The sequence below is a fragment of the Euleptes europaea genome, chromosome 4 (genome assembly GCF_029931775.1).
Source record: "Euleptes europaea isolate rEulEur1 chromosome 4, rEulEur1.hap1, whole genome shotgun sequence".
Taxonomy (NCBI): domain Eukaryota; kingdom Metazoa; phylum Chordata; class Lepidosauria; order Squamata; family Sphaerodactylidae; genus Euleptes; species Euleptes europaea.
In genome coordinates this window covers 111,174,639-111,192,454 of record NC_079315.1, presented here as the reverse complement: position 1 = coordinate 111,192,454, position 17,816 = coordinate 111,174,639, and the positions used below count along the sequence as shown (strand labels likewise).

Here is a 17,816-nt window from a genome sequence, read left to right as displayed (position 1 = left end):
TCAAGGCAAGAGACGTTCGGAGGTGGTTTGCCATTGCCTGCCTTTGCATAGCAACATGGGACTTCCTTGATGGTCTCTCATCCAAGTACTAACCAGGGCCATTGGACTGTATGGCATTGAAGTCCCTCCCCTCCCAAAACCCTGCCCTCCTCAGGCTCCACCCAAAAAAACCTCCCACCGGTGGCGAAGAGGGACCTGGCAAGCCATCAGCCTAGGCCTGACTTTGCTCCCAGTAAGGCCCCCGCCCCTGCCAGTTGCCAAGGGGTACCTGGCAACCCTTGTGTTCCCCAAAGGAAGTCATGGTGGCATATGTGGTCCTTACCTCTCTACTAGGGTTGCCAGCTCTGGGTTGGGAAATACATGGAGATTTAGGGAGTAGAGCCTGAGAAGGACAGGGTTTAGGGAGAGAAGGGACTTCAGTGGGCTATAATGCCATAGAGTGGACCCTTCAAAGCAGCCGTTTTCTCCAGGGGAACTGATCATTGTCATCTGGAAATCAGTTTTAATGCTAGAAGATCTCTAGGCCCCACCTGGAGGTTGGCAACCCTACTCACTAGATTTGTCCCCACAGCAAAGAGAATAAGTAGCCAAGGCCACCTGGTGACCTTAGATATTTTATTTATTTATTTAATATTTTTTCCTAAATATCCAGGACACCCTAAATAGCCTTCATACCTAAAACATCCCCTAAATATTCAGGAGTGGCTTCTCAGTGTAATGGCTTTGTAATTTGGGCATAATATCCTCTTCGGTGGTGAAAGAAGTTACTTGGAAAGAGAACTTTATTCCCCCTGAAGAAGGAGCAACAGAATTTTTTTAAAGGAAAAAATATTTTAATGGGAAACCTGATGATTTTCAAGATGTCTGCGTATTGCGACTGCATGTGCCATTGAATACAAAAGTAACTTAATTAAACCAATGTCAGAGAGGGCAACATGTTCAGACTTGTGCTTCAATGACCCTGGCCATTAATTCCTTAAAAATCAATGTATTGTGCTGCATTTCTCTAGTGACTTGTGGTCATATTCCTTTGTACATGAGTTCGGTGCCCGGGATCGCATGATAATTACAGAAACCCTTCAGCCCCCAAGAATTTAGCAAGACTAAAGAGGGGAGTAGAAAGAGCAAAGCCAAAATCATTAGTAAAGATTTTATGTTTTCATGGCTGGCTGCAGCCAGAGGTGGTTAAGGTGAGATGTGGTCGCTGAAATATTCTTATTTAAAGATACAATATTTTATAGATTTGGAAAAAAAGCTCAAGGCCAAGGAACAAATAAGAGTTCAATCAAAATTCTCAAGGAGGAAACAGCCTTCGGTGGGGTGGAATGTGGAAAACGGATGGCAGTGTTGTAATTCTGAGAGTGATAAAAGATAAATCAGGAGAAAAACAGAAGATTGCATCTCTGGTGGGAATGGATATATTCTGGTAGTCTTAAGGCAATGGGACAGTGTCATAGTTCTTCCACCAGATGCCAAATTCACTGTCCGTCTTGGAGAAACATTGGAAATGGACTTTTCGTGCTTGTTTTCATCAGCTTAGAAAGTCTCTCTCCTCCCACCATCAACGTTTAGAGGGTTTTTTTGGGGTGGGGGGATGCACATGCTTGAAAAGTCAAGATTGTAATGCAGTAGTTGAAACTGGAGATAACTGAAGTTCTTCTCACCCCTCACCCTCTGGTTAATTTTGGAATCAGATTGGAAGGAGGGAACTATTTAAATCTAAGCTATCCTGAGCCCAGTTCTAGCAGCTTGCAATGACCAGAAGTTAGGCTTGCCAGGTCCCTCTTTGCCACTAGCGGGAGGTTTTGGGGGTGGAGCCTGAGGAGGGCGGGATTTGGGGAGGGGAGGGACTTCAATGCCATAGAGTCCAATTGCCAAAGCGGCCATTTTCTCCAGGGGAACTGATCTCTATCGGCTGGAGACCAGTTGTAATAGCAGGAGATCTCCAGCTAGTACCTGGAGGCTGGCAACCTTAATAAGTAGCCCAAGCAGAGGACGTAAGATAGCCAATGATCAAGTTCCTTACTCCTAGCCTCTTTGGTCTTGGAAAGGCGCTAATTGATTTCCAACAAACACATTCACGGCTAACAAGATTTCTTCTTGAACACATCAGGAGATTGTTAAGAAAGCTGATTGTAGAGGCCAAGTACAGCGCTACAGAGGGGGGAACAAATCCCCCTTTCTCAATACCAAAGTGCCAATATTTAATAAAACAGATTAGAAATCAGGTGCTCTGCTGGGATTATATTTTGATATGCCTTTTGTCCTGAGGGACAATTGGCTTATTCCAAATGACTTTCGCATCCCATAGAGAGGTGAGCGATTAGCGGCCCCTCGGCGATCCCTTCCTATCAGCACTTGAGGATTAAAGGGGGGAACGCGTCAGCCTTGTTTTTAAATGGAAATCCTTTTTTTAAAACACACACACATATATTAGAGAATTTTCTCATCTGAATATTAATAGGCTAATTACCTCGGAATTCTTTTGGTCTTTTGTTTCTCAAACTCTTAATCGCTCGATCCTCGTGCCGGTGCCATTTCCGTAATCGCAAATGGGCGCAATCCGTAATTACAATGACAGGTGTCATAAGTGGTCGATCCATTAAAATGCGTCATTCCCAGGTTTCTGATTGAAAGCTGCATTGAGGCATTGAAGGATGCCTGGCGCCCTCGCAATAATGAAACGGCCCTTGGTGCGCCTAACGTGAACGTGGGCATCTCAGGGAAGCCACTTTTTTGGGGGAAATATATATAATCTCCCCTCAGCCTCTCATTGTAGTACCCTCTGCCCTCCCTTAGACGAAGGAGTAAAATGGACACAGTGGATCCGAATTGCCTTGATGGGCTGTTGAAAGGGGATGTGAATTTTAATGGGTTTATTTGCATGCTAATCGGCAGCTCCCCACCAGACGGTTTTACTCTTTCAGGCACGTCGGTGGTTGGCAAATGCCAGGCCCACTACAGAGGCAACGTGACAGGCGTTCGACAATGATGGGATTACTCTTTTGCTAGGAGGCTGTTGCTGGTATCAGTGTCGGTTTGCGGCTGTGCCTTCGAGGAGGGTTAATTAGCCCGGATAGCGATAGCCTTTTGGAGGCGGCAGACAGAGGAACGTTCCGCATTGGGAGGAGTGAGTGGCAAGGCGATCCTAAACAGAGTCGAGGACAATGGGCTTAGAAGGATGTACTCTGTTTAGGACTGTACTGTGGAGAGCCAGTGTGGTGTAGTGGTTAAGAGTGGTGGTTTGGAGCAGTGGAGTCTGATCTGGAGAACCGGGTTTGATTCCCCTCTCCTCCACATGAACGGTGGAGACTGGATTTTTCCCCCTACTCCTACACACAAAGACAGCAGGGTGGCCTTGGGCTAGTCACAGTTCTTTCAGAGCTCTCTCAGCCCCACCTATCTCACAGGGTGTCTGTTGTGGGGAGAGAAAGGGAAGGAGATTGTAAGCCGGTTTGAGTCTCCCTTAAGTGGTAGAGAACGTCGGCATATAAAAACCAACTCTTCTTCTTCTACTAATGTTAGCATAGCTCCTAGGCTACATTTGAGCTCTCGAAAAGAGGAAAGGATGTAAGGCAGGGGTTCCCAGCCTGGTGCCCATAGCACCCACTGACCTAATTCCTGGTGCTCACCAAGTATTTTTATAAGTGTGTGGGATCATATGGGACTCGTGCCCAGCTTTGTAACAAGTCACAACACAAGCATCTTCACTGCATTATTGATGAAGAAGAAGACTTGGTTTTATACCCTGCTTTTCTCTACCTTTAAGGAGTCTCAAAGCGGCCTACAATCACCTTTCCTTCCCCTCCCCACAACAGGCACCTTGTGAGGTAGGAGGGGCCGAAAGAGTTTGGAGAGAACTGTGACTGGCCTGAGATCACCCAGCATGTGGAGGAGTGGGGAATCCAACCCGGTTCTCCAGGTTAATGTCCACCACTCTTAACGGCTACACCACAAGTGGGGATACAATACGTTTCACTTAGTACAAACAGGCTACCCTGGTCTTTTTTCTTGCATCTCTGCGCAAGATCTTTAGCGCATAAGGAAATTTTGCGCTGGATCCAACCCATTGTCTGAAGGGCCTGTTGGGCAGACCTATGTATGTTGGCAAGATGATCATATGAAGAACATCTGGCATGATGGCAATTGGTGGCTGGGAGGACGGGAACTCTCCACTGCAACAAAATCCAAGCATGATGAAGGGGTCCTTGACCACTGCCTCTTCTCCCTCTTGACTTAGTGATGACAGTTGGTAGTTGAGAAGAAGAGAGATGGGAAGGGGGGCGTATCTCAGTGGTAGAGCATCTGCCTGGCAAGCAGAAGGTCCCAGGTTCAATTCCCGACACTTCCAGGTAAAAGGATCATGTAATAGGTGATGTGAATGGCCACTACCGGAGACTGCTCCCAGTCAGAGTAGACAATGGCCATTGACACACGGCCAGGTTCTCATTTGTTGGTCCCTGTCCTGTCTCACACTTTGTGATCCCCGGTTCAAAAAATTGAATGCATGGGGCAACAGTCCAGGGACAAACAAATACCTCCCACCCTCCGCCTCCCCCAGACCAACCGTAGTTACAGGCCCTTACAGCCCACCTTCAATCAGCCTGTTGCCCGGAGCCCCACCGGCTCCTTCCTGTGACGATGCTGCACACTTCCAGCCATTGTCTGAGGCAGAGCAGCGGCTTCGTGCATCCTCGCCGCACCCTTCTCGCCGCTGCTGCCTTAGCGCTGGCTGGAAACATGCGGCGTGGATGCAGGAAGGAGCTGCTGCTGCTCTGCCTCGGATGGTGGGGCTCCGGGATGCAGGCTGATTGACGGTGGGCTGTAAGGGCCTGTAACTCCAGCTGGTGCTGGGGGGAGGTGGGGAATGGCACAGGGGGGGGGAGAGGGGAGAGAGAGAGGCGCGGGCAGGGGAGAAAAGGTGCCACCACAACCACTGGTGCTGCCGGGGCTGGGCAATCTCCCGGTGGGGTGTTGAAACACACCAGCAAACTCTTGGAACTGCCGCAAACCTTACTTTTAAATTAAGTCAACGCAGGGATTGGAAAACCTGGGAAAGTCCCAAAGGTAGAAATAAAGGTAAACTCTCCAAGGTAATCAAGGCTTATCCGGAAAAGTCCCAAAAAGGAGGTGGGCTGATCACGCCTACGGGAGACGAACCTGTGTGTTGAGTGCAGAGATTCGCAACATTCGTGGGAGAATCGCAGGACAAAACGGCCATGCGTTTTTGACCACTGCTGACATGATTCAGCATGGTCCGATTCAGCATGAGGTGTCGAATGGAGCCTCTTCTCGCCAAGATGGAAGGATACTTGGATGCTCCTCCGTAACGTTGGTTTCCTTGTAGACAGGCCTGTTCGCTCATTACTGCAGCGTCAAGTATTGACTTGAATGCATGAATTCCAGTCAACCACCAGCTGAAGCTTTTGTGTCATTTCTCATCAACTTAAATACCGTATTCTTCAATAGAGCCAATTCACACATTCATCAGTGACTCATGAACCTATGAGAAACTAAATTATGTATGTGCAGATGTGAACTGGTGACATCCATTTATGGTAAACAATGGAGAGAGGCATCCGCTTTCTTTTCCCGAGTTTTTTTTTTTAAACGCAGGGATAATTTGACAGGACTAAGTGTTATTTTAACATAAAAGCCATTTGCGAAAATAATAATTGTTGAAGATAAACACCATAACAGGAAAATTAGAATTTGCGCTCCAAGTCTGATGTTGGTTAGAGGGGCTTAAGGCTTTAAAAAATGACAGCTAAATATAATTATTGTTTTTTTTTCCTTTTTTGTTCATTAAAAGGGCGGGGGAGAGAACTCAAGGTTTTGGAGGAATAGCAACATTGTTGAGGAACTTGGTTGCTTGTATCCAAGGCAACTGCCAGAGGGTTTCAGGCATGGTTTGTAAATTAATTTGCTGTTTACGTGTTGGTTTTAGGGGTGGAAATTATGCTGCTCGGGGGGAGGGGAAATACAGTAAGAATAGTTCATCAGTGGAATCGGCTGCCTAGGGAGGTGGTGAGCTCCTCCTCACTGGCTGTCTTCAAGCACCGGCTGGACGAACACTTGTCAGGGATGCTCGAGGCTGATCCTGCATTGAGCAGGGGGTTGGACTAGATGGCCTGTAGGGCCCCTTTCCAACTCTATGATTCTGTGATGCCATATTCCTTCAGGCTGGCAACACCTCTGCTGATTGACTGTGTCCAGTGCAGGGATGATTTTGACTTTCTCATTCATGTCGTCTTGATCTGAAAATTCCTGCTTCCATTTCGGATTTCTCTTGTGCAAATCGAACCCTTGGTTCCGTATTTTTATGATTTTTGTGTGTGTCCTTGCACCAAACTTGTCCTGTAAAACAGTGGTTCCCAACCTTTTTTCCCCGCTTGCTTACCCCTTGGCAGCCCATTTCCATACATTGTTCCCTTCATATTACCAAAATGTTTGTAATTAATATAGTTGCTGTTATTTCAAATTTATATGTTGTAACTGTAAATAAATAGCCCAATAATGGGATTAAAAAGCAATGGAATAATAAACTGAAGAGACAGTGCATATATACTTACATTCAAAATGCAAAAGCTACCATGAATTCAAATACATCACAAATTACATAAAAAGCTACATTGCATTAATTAATACATTACATTAATTAATACATTACATTTGTTACTCTAATTCTCCAAAATAACAAAGCGAGGGAACGGGGATTTCCTCAAGGTTATATAACGAAGAAAACCCCTTCCGCCACTTGTCACAACTGTCAATTAATTTCACAACTTTTGACTTGTATCTTGACTTACACTGTTGACCTATGTGCCTTTTTCTGCCATCGTTCAATTTTTTTTGTGTACCCCTAAATATCCTGGTTTGTATCCCTGGGGGTACATGTATCCCAGATTGGGAATCACTGCTGTAAAATGTATACATTTGTCCATGCTATTTGTGTGGTCAAGAAATTAGTAGGATATGTTGTACATATAGATCTTGTATAAAGTGCATATGAAAAAAGCATATAGTGTGTGTACAACATAAAAAGGTAAAGGTAGTCCTCTGTGCAAGCACCAGGTCATAACTGACCCATGGGGTGACATATCCCGATGTTTACTAGGCAGACTGTTTATGGGGTGGCTTGCCATTGCCTTCCCCAGTTGTCTACACTTAACCCCCAGCAAGCTGGGAACTCATTTTATTGACTTTGGAAGGATGGAAGGCTTCTTCAACCTTGAGCCGGCTACCTGAAACGACTTGTTACATGTTACACTTTATGAAACCATGTTACACTATACCAATCAATATTTTCCCAGGACTCTGGAATATAAATGTTTGGAGTAACAGAGGAGAGGTCCCTCTATAGCTATTATTCACAATTACTAAAGGGAACCTTTGTGTTCAGATACAATAACTCTCTGAAGATAGTTTCAGAGGGTAGTAGAAGAAGAACAGTTGGTTTTTATATGCCAACTTTCTCTACCACTTAAAGGAGACTCAAACCAGCTTACAATCACCTTCCCTTCCCCTCCCCACAACAGACACCCTGTGAGGTAGGTGGGGCTGAGAGAGCTCTAACAGAGCTGTAACTTGCCCAAGGTCACCCAGCTGGCTTCGTGTGTAGGAGCAGGGAAACCAACCCCGTTCACCAGATTAGCCTCCACCGCTCATGTGGAGGAGTGGGGAATTAAACCCGGTTCTCCAGATCAGAGTCCACCACTCCAAACCACTACTCTTAACCACTTCACAACACTGGCTCTCTGGTAGTTGTGTTAGTCTGCATCAGAACAGCAAGATTCCAGTCCAGTAGCACCTTAGAGAACAACAAGATTTTAGGGGTATACATCTTTCAAGAGTCAAAGCTCCTTTCATCAGATAACCTTCTGAATTCCAGGTCTGAAGGACAACAATGGGAACTCTTGGGCCTCTGTGCCCCTTCCTGTAGACCCACTGGGGGCATCTGGCTGGTTACTGTGTGAAATATGATGTTGGATGGCTTTGGTTCAGGAGCCAAACAGAAGAAGAAGAGTTGGTTTATATATGCTGATTTTCTCTACCTTTTAAGGAGAATCAAACTGACTTACAATCTCCTTCCCTTCCACTCCCTACAACAGACACCCTGTGAGGTTGGTGGGGCTGAGAGAGTTCAGAGAGAACTGTGACTAGTCCAAGGTCACCCAGAAGGCTTCATGTGTAGGAGTGGGGAAACCAACCCAGTTCACCAGATTAGAGTCTGCTGCTCATGTGGAGGAGTGGGGAATCAAACCCAGTTCACCAGATTAGAGTCCGCCGCTCCTAACCACTACGCCACGCAGGTCATCTAGTCCAACCTCCTGCCCAATGGAGAATCAGCCTAGAGCATCCCTGACAAGTGTTCATCCAGTCGCTGCTTAAAGACTGCCAGAGAGCCAATCCAGCAAGCCCATGGTTAGGTTCTTATCAATAATTTGGGCAGTCTTTCATTAATGCATGCTTATATCTGGATAAAATGGGAGAGGGGGAGGCAATATGAAGGGACGGAATTGAAAGCCGGGAAGGTGTTTTTTTTATTAGCTCCGACCTTGCTTTTCTTTCCCACTGAGATGTTTGTTCGTTGTCTGCGTTCTCGTAATCTTTCGCTGTGAAAGAATCCGACCGCTGGCCGGGGAGTGCGCGTTTGCAGACAGCTCTGTGCAGAAGATCACCCACCCACAAATTAATAGGGAAATATAATCAAAGAAGCTTGTCTAAAGAGAAGAAGAGGACTAGAATGCTTTCAAGTACAGTCATTTGTCTGGTTTTGCTGCTCAGCAGACTATGAGGATACCCCCCCCCCAAAAAAATCCACAGTCTGTGTTCTGAGCAAACAGCATGCATTTTGCACATCACATTCTCTGCAGTCTTGGAGTGCTCTTGTGGAACACTCACCGCGGTTTTAACAGCTCCTTCCTAGAAATGGATCTTCCCTTTGGAAAAAGGGAGAGCGCTCAGTTGTGACAGCAGCGGTACATTAAGCTCTCCACTTCAGGATACTTAGCGTCCTGGAGAGCCAGCACGGTGTAGTGGTTAAGAGCGGCAGACTCTAATCTGGAGAACCGGATTTGTTTCCCCTCTCCTCCACATAAAGCCTGCTGGGTGACCTTGGGCCAGTCACCGTTCTCTCAGAACTCCCCCAGCCCCACCCACCTCACAAGGTGCCTGTTGCGGGGAGGGGGAGAAGAAGCAGCGTTGGTTTTTATACACCGATTTTCTCTACCACTTAAGGAAGAATCAGACCGGCTTACAATCACCTTCCCTTCCTCTCCCCACAGCAGAAACCGTGTGAGGTAGGTGTGGCTGAGGGAGTTCTGAGAGAATTGCGACTAGCCCAATGTCACCCAGCTGTCTTCATGTGTAGGAGTGGGGGAAACCAACCCAGTTCACCAGATTTGAGTCTGCCGCTCGTGTGGAGGAGTGGGGAATCAAACCCGGTTCTCCAGATTTAGAGTCCACTGCTCAGAACCACTGCTCAGAACCACTACACCACACTGGCATGCTGGGAGAGAAAAGGGTTGTGATTGTAAGCTGCTTTGAGACTCTTTTAGGTAGAGAAAAGCAGGGTATAAAAACCAACTCTTCTTCTAGTGAAATCAATGTTTTTTGTGTGTGTTGTCAAGTCACAGCTGACTTATGGCAACCCCTGGTGGAGTTTTCAAGGCAAGATATGTTCAGAGATGGTTTGCACACCCCTGGTATTTCTTGGAGTCCTCCCATCCAAATACCAGCCAGGGTCAACCCTGCTTAGCTTCTGAGATCTGATGAGAAGAGGTTAGCCTGGAGCTATCCAGGTCAGGGCTTGAAATCAATAACTTATGTTAGCCAAAGTGCATATCACTGCTTGAGAAAGAATGCATTGGTTGTCATGCTCTTGAGCAGGAAAGGGGGGGGGACATCCTGAGGAAGTTCAGGGTGTCTTTAAATCTAAGGAAACAACACTCCTTTCTCAAATGGTCACATGGTGCCTCCTTTGTCCAGAACCTTCCAATTGTCTTTCTCTCGGTACAGCAAGAAAGACTTGTTGGGATAATCCAGTTGTGGGTAATCTCGGCTGGCTTTATACATTGTAGCCATGTTCTCCAAGCATCCCTCTTTGGGGTGTCTTTCCCTAGGAACAGACTGATGTCTGTTCCATGCTGTGGGAACATGTGTGTGCGTGTAACATGCCATTAAGTCACAGTTGATTTATGGCAACCCCAGCAAGGGGCTTTCGAAGCAAGTGAGAAGCAGTGGTGGTTTGCCAGTGCCTTCTTCTACACAACCTTCCTTGGTGGTCTCCCTTCCAAGTACCAACCCTGTTTAGCTTCTGAGATCGGGCTATATACCATGGTCTCTACTCTTTGGAGGCACTTAAAGGATGTATTTTTTAAAAAAATCCATAGGATGCACGCATATACTGTAGTGTCCTTCAGAGCTCATCCCCCTCCCCGGGTCTCTACAGGCTAAGGGTTTAGAATGAACAGATAAATATCACCTATCTTGTTCTACCCAGAAAATGCAAATTGCAGGATCCTGGAATATCAATTTGACTGTGCTTTGAAGGGGAGGGAGAGGGGGTTGTTACTTTTAAACCCCCACTAGGTTTCGCTATTGAAAACCAGACTCCCTGTTTTGCTGTTTGCATTAAAAAAGTGGGGGAGTCTTCTTTGAAAGAGCACATCTTTTCCCCCTCTTTTAAAATGCTAATAACAGAGCAGGGGAACCAGTTTCAAATAGTAAAACCGGGTGGAAGTTACAGGGTTTAAAGCCCTGTTCCTTCTCTGCACAGCTCCAAGGTAAATTGAGGCTGCAGGAGCCTGCAGTTGGCTTTTTATGGTCCTAATGAGATGTGTGATGTTCATCTCATCTGCTTGAGCCCTCAGTCCCTGAAGGGGAAGCATTTCATTCTTGTGAATATGCATGTAATATGCACAGACACCTGACCTGGATGGCCCAGGCTAGCCTGATCTCGTCAGATCTTAGAAGCTAAGCAGGGTCAGCCCTGGTTAGTATTTGGATGGGAGACCACCAAGGAAGACCAGGGTTGCTGTGCAGAGGAAGGCACTGGCAAACCACCTCTGTTAAGTTGCTTGCCATGAAAACCCCAAAAGGGATCGCCATAAGTTTGAATTGCTGCATGCAATTGAGATGAAGGAGAGGCCTTTGTATATCAGCTAAGCTGTTATGCCAAAGGTCCTGCTAAGGAGTTTCCAATTTTGTAGCATATCCAACTCCAGGAATAAGCACACAACCGAGTTTGACTCCCCACTCCTCCAAAGATTAGAGCGACGGGCTCTAATCTGGTTTGATGACTGAGGGGAAACATTTGAATGGTATGTACTCCCACCTTGCTAATAAAAGGGAAGCTGCAATCCCAACGGAAGTTGGTTTCAGGTAGCCGGCTCAAGGTTGACTCATCCTTCCATACTTCCGAGGTCGGTAAAACAAGTACCCAGCTGGGGGTAAAGGGAAGATGACTGGGGAAGACACTGGCAAACCTCCCCATAAACAAAGTCTGCCTAGAAAACGTCGGGATGTGATGTCTCCCCATGGGTCAGGAATAGGGTTGCCAACTGCCGGGTAGTAGCAGGAGATCTCTTGCTAATTCAACTGATCTCCATCCGATAGAGATCAGATCACCTGGAGAAAAATGGCCACTTTGGCAATTGAACTCTATGGCATTGAAGTCCCTCCCCTCCCTAACCCCCCCTCAGGCTCCGCCCCCAAAATATCCCGCAGGTGGCAAAAAGGGGCCTGGCAACCCTAGTCAGGAATGATCCGGTGCTTGCACAGGGGACCTTTACCTTTACAATCCACAGGGACATTCTCTTGCACCAACCCCATTGTAAACACTGGGATCTGCTGAGGACTTCTACTGGTACTGCCTTTCCTACCAAGAGATTTTGTCATGGGTCAGTCTCGGGGGAATGAGTCATCCTCAGAGGAAGAGTTCTACCAGGAGGAGTCAGCCCCGCTGGACCCGCACCAGGCCTCACAGACTGAAGTGGTACCAGACTCATCCCAGCTGTGTGAGGAGTGGGGTGGCCCAGCTGGCCGCTCTCAGCCTGCTGATCCCCCAGAGCCTCCACAGGACTCACAGTCTGAAGTCTGGTCAGGATCACGCCCACCCTGCCGGGAACCTAAGCCCCAGGAGGTAGCCTTACCAGGTCTCTCCTTTGCTCCGGCGGGAGGCTATGGGTCTGTGGGTGCGATTGCGAGTGCGTGCGCGCCCACGCATGTGCGCGGCACATCCGGTTTACAACCAGAAGTGCCACCTTGCGAGGGACCTTTTCTTCTTAGTTTGAGTGGTAAAGCAGCCCTTTACCACTCAAACTAAGAGGAAAGAGCCCCTTGCGAGGCGGCGTGCGTGTGCACGTTTGCCCCCCAACCCTTAGGTGGTTGGTGGGCAGAGGGGCGAATTTCCAGGGGTTTGCTCGCCACCACCGGGCACCTGGCAACCCTACCAGTAGGCCAACTGTGAGCCCTCAAACTGCTGACTCACCACAGGCAGAGTCAAGGGCTGACAGGTGGCGGCAGCAACGGAGAAAGTCATTAGTTGCTAAAAGGCACAGTGCAAAACTTGCAGCATACCGGCGTGCGATAGAGCAACAAAATGCAGGGTCCTCGCAGGATGAAATCTAGACCAGGCAGCCACATTAGAAAAGAGGGCTGAGCAGGGAAACGATGAGGAAGCAACGTGTGATGTACCTCGCAACTCACTGACTCCCACTCTGAACAACGCTTTCTCTGACCTTGGACCGGCTTAAGGGAATACGTGTGTAAATTCTGATTTGACCAGTTAACGGACTCTGATTTCTGGCATTCTGACCTCCGGACAGGATTTTTTCTGGTTCCCCTCTGCAACTTTCCAGCTCCAACAGAGCCTCTCTCCGGTGCTCCAGAGATGCTGTAACCCAGCACCTGGGAGTTGGCAGCCAGCTAGCATGGGTTTAGTGCAGTGAACTTGTTTTTTATGGTGACCATTTTTATTGCAATATTTCAAATGCAGCATTTCAAATGGAGAGTGCAATGTCTTAAGCATTTCAAATGGGGAGTGCAACGTAACAAATAGTTTAAATGAATAAGTGAAAAATAAAATAAAATAGAACTTCCCAGCAAGTTGGATAGGTCAGATCCTCTTCTCTCTCTCCCATTTTCCTGCTCCTTAGTATAACTGCGCATCTGGCGAGAAGGGTGGAATCAAAATGTTTTCATATCATAAATCTTTCTTGTTTGGGACTCACATCAAATCCACTTCGGCTTTGAATTTGAGATCATGTGAGATTCAGAACATGTGTAAGGAACCTGGGGGACTGATTATATTACAATCCAAGTATGTGCATGAAAGTTGAAATATTTCTCTCTATTTGGGGAGTCTAGAACCGAGGGCACCATAATTAGTATTCTCTTCTGTTACTTCCTCAGACGTTTATGATGACAAGAAATATTTCACAACTTTGTCATTGATTTTGCAACAGCAAGAGGAACATCTGAAATTATATTGATTTTTAAAAGGCGAAGCAGCTCGATCTTGTCAGAGCTTGGCTGCTACACAGGGTTGCTTGTGGTAACTTGGATGAGAGACCACCAGGGAAGGCTGGGATTGCTATTAGAGTCATCAGCTCCAGGTTGGGTAATACCTGGAAATTTGGGGGTGGAACCTGAGGACGGCAGGGTTTGGGGAGGGACTTTAATGGGGTGTAATGCTGTAGAGTCCATCTTCCAAAGCAGCCATTTTATCCAGGTAAACTGATCTCTGTCACCTGGAGATCAGATGTAATAGCAGGAGATCTCCAGCCACCACCTGGAGATTAGCAACCCTGATTGCGATGCAGAGGAAGGCAATGACAAACCACCTCTGCTCATCTCTTGCCTTGAAAACCCCATGCTTCTGGGGATGAAAATGAGTTGGCTGTGACCTGATGACACTCAATTTATTATTATAAAGGCACAGGTACACTTTATGATTTCTTCCATATTTATTTTAAATGATCAGTTATTGCAAAAGTTCTTTTAACTGCCAGGGTTGCTTTATCAACAAAGGGGCCTTTTATGCATGGCTGTTTCCCTCTCCATCACCCACCCCCCTGCACCGCCCCTCGCTCTCCCCTGCGTTTCTCTGCGTTTTGCCCACGTTTTCAAATTTGAGATAAAACAAGTCCCTGAAAACGCTGGCAAAATGTGGGGAGACGCAAGGGGAGAGCGAGGCGACATCTGATGGTCGGAAATGGCATGCATAATCAAGACAAAGACCCAAAATCCTCGGAGGGGTGACCGTGAGGGAAACAGCCATGTGTGTGTGTGTGTGTGTGTGTGTGTGTGTGTGTGTGTGTGTATGTATGTATATATATATATATATATATATATATATATATATATATATATATATATATATATATATATATATATATATAACAGAGTGAAGAGATAGGGAAACTTTAACTCTTTCTTTCCTTACAGTTTCCTTCTCCCGCCCCAAAGTTGTTTTACCCCCACTGTGGGAAAAATCCAGTAATTTTGCCTCTACGGGCTTGAAAAGCAGCTTGGGGGTTAAAGAGTTTATCTGCCAAAACCCAATTGTGATTATTATTTGATGTAAGGGCTTTACCCAGCTTGCTGGGGGTAAAGGGAAGATGACTGGGGAAGGCACTGACAAACCACCCCGTAAACAAAGTCTGCCTAGTAAACGTCGGGATGTGACGTCACCCCATGGGCCAGGAATGACCCGGTGCTTGCACAGGGGACCTTTACCTTTACTTAAGGGCTTTACATAATCAGAGATAGTGTGTACTACATATCGCAGGATTCCTCTTGGCAGTGCCAAGAAACTCTGGGATGCTTTGACTGGGGCTTACATGGTTCTCTCCTCTCCTCTGTGCTCAATTCAGACAGTGGGGAATGTGGCCTGCTTGGGGTGTGGCTCAAAGGCCCTCAAGCAATTGAAGCCAACCATTCTTCACTTCTAGTTTAACACTATAGCATTAAGTGGAGGGAATCTGTCTGAATATGGACACAGATTGAGGTGGGGAAAAAGAACATGTCTAAAGCAAATAGATGAATCCCCTGAAATCTCGTGTGGGCAGATTTAAACAGGTGTATGCTTTATTGCATCCATTTCATTGAGGAGAAAGTAAGACATTCCTCCTGCAGTTACCGCTTGTGATGATCTTACAGAAAAATTAAAGTTCCTTTTTTTAAAACTGTATCTTGGATCCAAGAAGAGGGAATTTTCTTTTACTTCTATGTGATGTGTTTGAAAAAATCAGCAATTTGTATTGATGTCCTAGAAAGCTGATGGTTGTGTACCCATTGTAGAACTGACGGTTTTCGATGAGTCTGGTGGATTTGAGCTACTAAATAAAATCCTTCATTTAATTCTGCTTTTATACGATTGCATTTAATTTTGTTTTTTATAGCTTGGTTGCTACCCTCTGCAAAACCATTCCATTTCAAAAGTGTTTTATAAGTTTGTGCTTATAGTGTGCATTTTAAAGCTCTCTTGGAACATTTGCATTTTCATACAAGTATTATGTGCATACCGTTTTCTTTACGGCCCTGGCTACTAAATCCACATTTAAAATAATGGTTTCCAGAATTGAAAAATGCAGTCTGCTCTGCCATAAGGGCACTTTGTATTATCCAGCACTGAAAACATCTGAGATTGTATAACCTAACAACAAATGCTTAGACAATACATATGCAAAAATTGGTCTCTGTAACACAGTCAGAGACTTGGATGCAAGCCGGAGTTTATATTTATTTATGGACTAATCGGCTTCCTTGTGATAAAACTGGATGTTTTTATGAAGTATTCATTGACACCTGCTCTTAATCAGCTAAATTTTCCTTCTGTTTGAAAAAGACCGGTAGAACTGAATACCTGATTCTGTGTGGTCATTTGCTTATTGTTGTGTAATTTATTGATTTTGTGTAATTTATTGATTTAGGTTAATTTGTATGCCATCCTAAGGTCGTTCCCCACAATTCTAAAAACAATATTCTAACATTAAAACCTCATCAGACATTAAAATCAATATATTTAATTCTGAACAGAGCCATAGAGTGTGGATTAATAGATCAGCAAACGTGGCGCTAGAGACCGACAGGGGGATTTCTCTGTAAACTTGAATGAAGTCCCAGGTTTGTAGAAAAACCTGAAATCTAAGGAAAAATATACATTGAGGGAATAAAACTCCCCAAATAATAGAAACAACACCTGGAGCTTTATTAAAAGGACACCTGCTGAACTCTCAGTGGCCATTTTGGATGTTCCTGGCAACCACAACAGTTGTGGAGCTTTCCAAGCTTTGGTTTCTGTAAAAGAAAGCCATGGGAGGAGCACAGGTAGACTTGGAGGGCAAAACAGCCCTGCAAAAGGCCTAACCCTCCACGGTCATGTCCCCTGAAGAAGGAGAAGTAACCCATCCTTCCTGGCAGTGGTCACCACACAATGAGGCACCAGTCCAGACCTCCCTGGTGATGATGGCCACCATGAAACTCAGCCAGATTTTTTTTTTCTGGAGAAGGAGGTTAAGATAAAGAAAGGGGGATAGGTTAGTGTATGTTGACTGGTGGGTATTAAGGAGAGAAGGAAGCAGGGAAAGGGAAGAGGCTATGGGGGCTGCCAGTGAAAGGGGAAAGCATATAGTGGAGGAGGGGGGTTGAAGGGGAAAATGAGATACCACAAGTCCTACCAAGTCCCCTGCCTGTGCCATTATAAAACCATAAATAGGATACAGCAAAATGAGGCAAGCCACTGTCCAACTGGATCAACTGGATCAAAGGCCTTGTAGAACATAATTGTTTTGAGTTTTCTTCACAGGGTCTGTACCCTTGACATCAGCCTCCACCTCCTAGTGGAGCAGGTTCCACAGTCCAGGGACAGCAATCCAAAAGGTCTTCTGATGGGTCCTTGCCAATCTTACATGAGACCACCCCTCTGCATATCACACCTAACCCCATCACGCCTGCTATTGTCATTTACCTGCTATTGACATTGGCATGCTGTTGCCATTGGGTGTCTGAATTCACTCTTCTCTACTTAAAGTAAGATGGACTCACTTTCTAGCTGTATCTGAAGAAATGAGCTGTGACTCACGAAAGCTCATACCCTGCTAGAAATTTTTTTAGTCTTTAAGGTGCTACTGGACACTTGCTCTTTTCTGCTGCTAGAGACAGAATAACATGGCTACTCATTGTGATTTATTGCCTGAGGTTCCCCTCAGAAAGGCTCCATCCATCAATCACAGAGCTGAGACAGGTTGAGCGGTTTTATAAATGTTGTTTTAGACTGCTTAATGTTCTTTTCTTTGAGTTTTTAATGCTTTTAGAGTCATAGAATCATAGAGTCATAGAATCATAGAGTTGGAAGAGGCCATACAGGCCATCTAGTCCAACCCCCTGCTTAATGCAGGATCAGCCTAAAGCATCCCTGTGAAGTGTTTGTCCAGCCTCTGTTTAAAGACTGCCAGTGAGGGGGAGCTCACCCCCTCTAGGTAGCTGATTCCAATGCTGAACAACTATTACCGTAATTCCCCACCCCTAATATCCAGCTGGCTTTGTGAGCCACCTTGATCAGGTCTTAGGAATCGAAAATACATGGTCGCTTTATCCTCCTTTAATCCCTGTTTTAGCCAGGATCGAACACACATTAGGCAAAATGCATGTGTTCGATCCTGGCTGAATCCTGGCTGAAACAGGGATTAAAGGAGGATAAAACGACCATGCGTTTTCGCCCATAGAATCATAGAGTTGGAAGGGACCACCAGGGTCATCTAGTCCAATCCCCTGCACAATGCAGGAAATTCACAACTACTGACCCCACA

The 17,816-nt window shown here is 46.0% G+C and overlaps 1 protein-coding gene across 1 annotated transcript in view; it reads left to right on the top strand.

Annotated features, from left to right (window-relative positions):
* The window catches only part of DCC (DCC netrin 1 receptor), a 591,765-nt gene that overhangs the window by 407,870 nt on the left and 166,079 nt on the right, over positions 1–17,816 (top strand). The window lies entirely within an intron of this gene.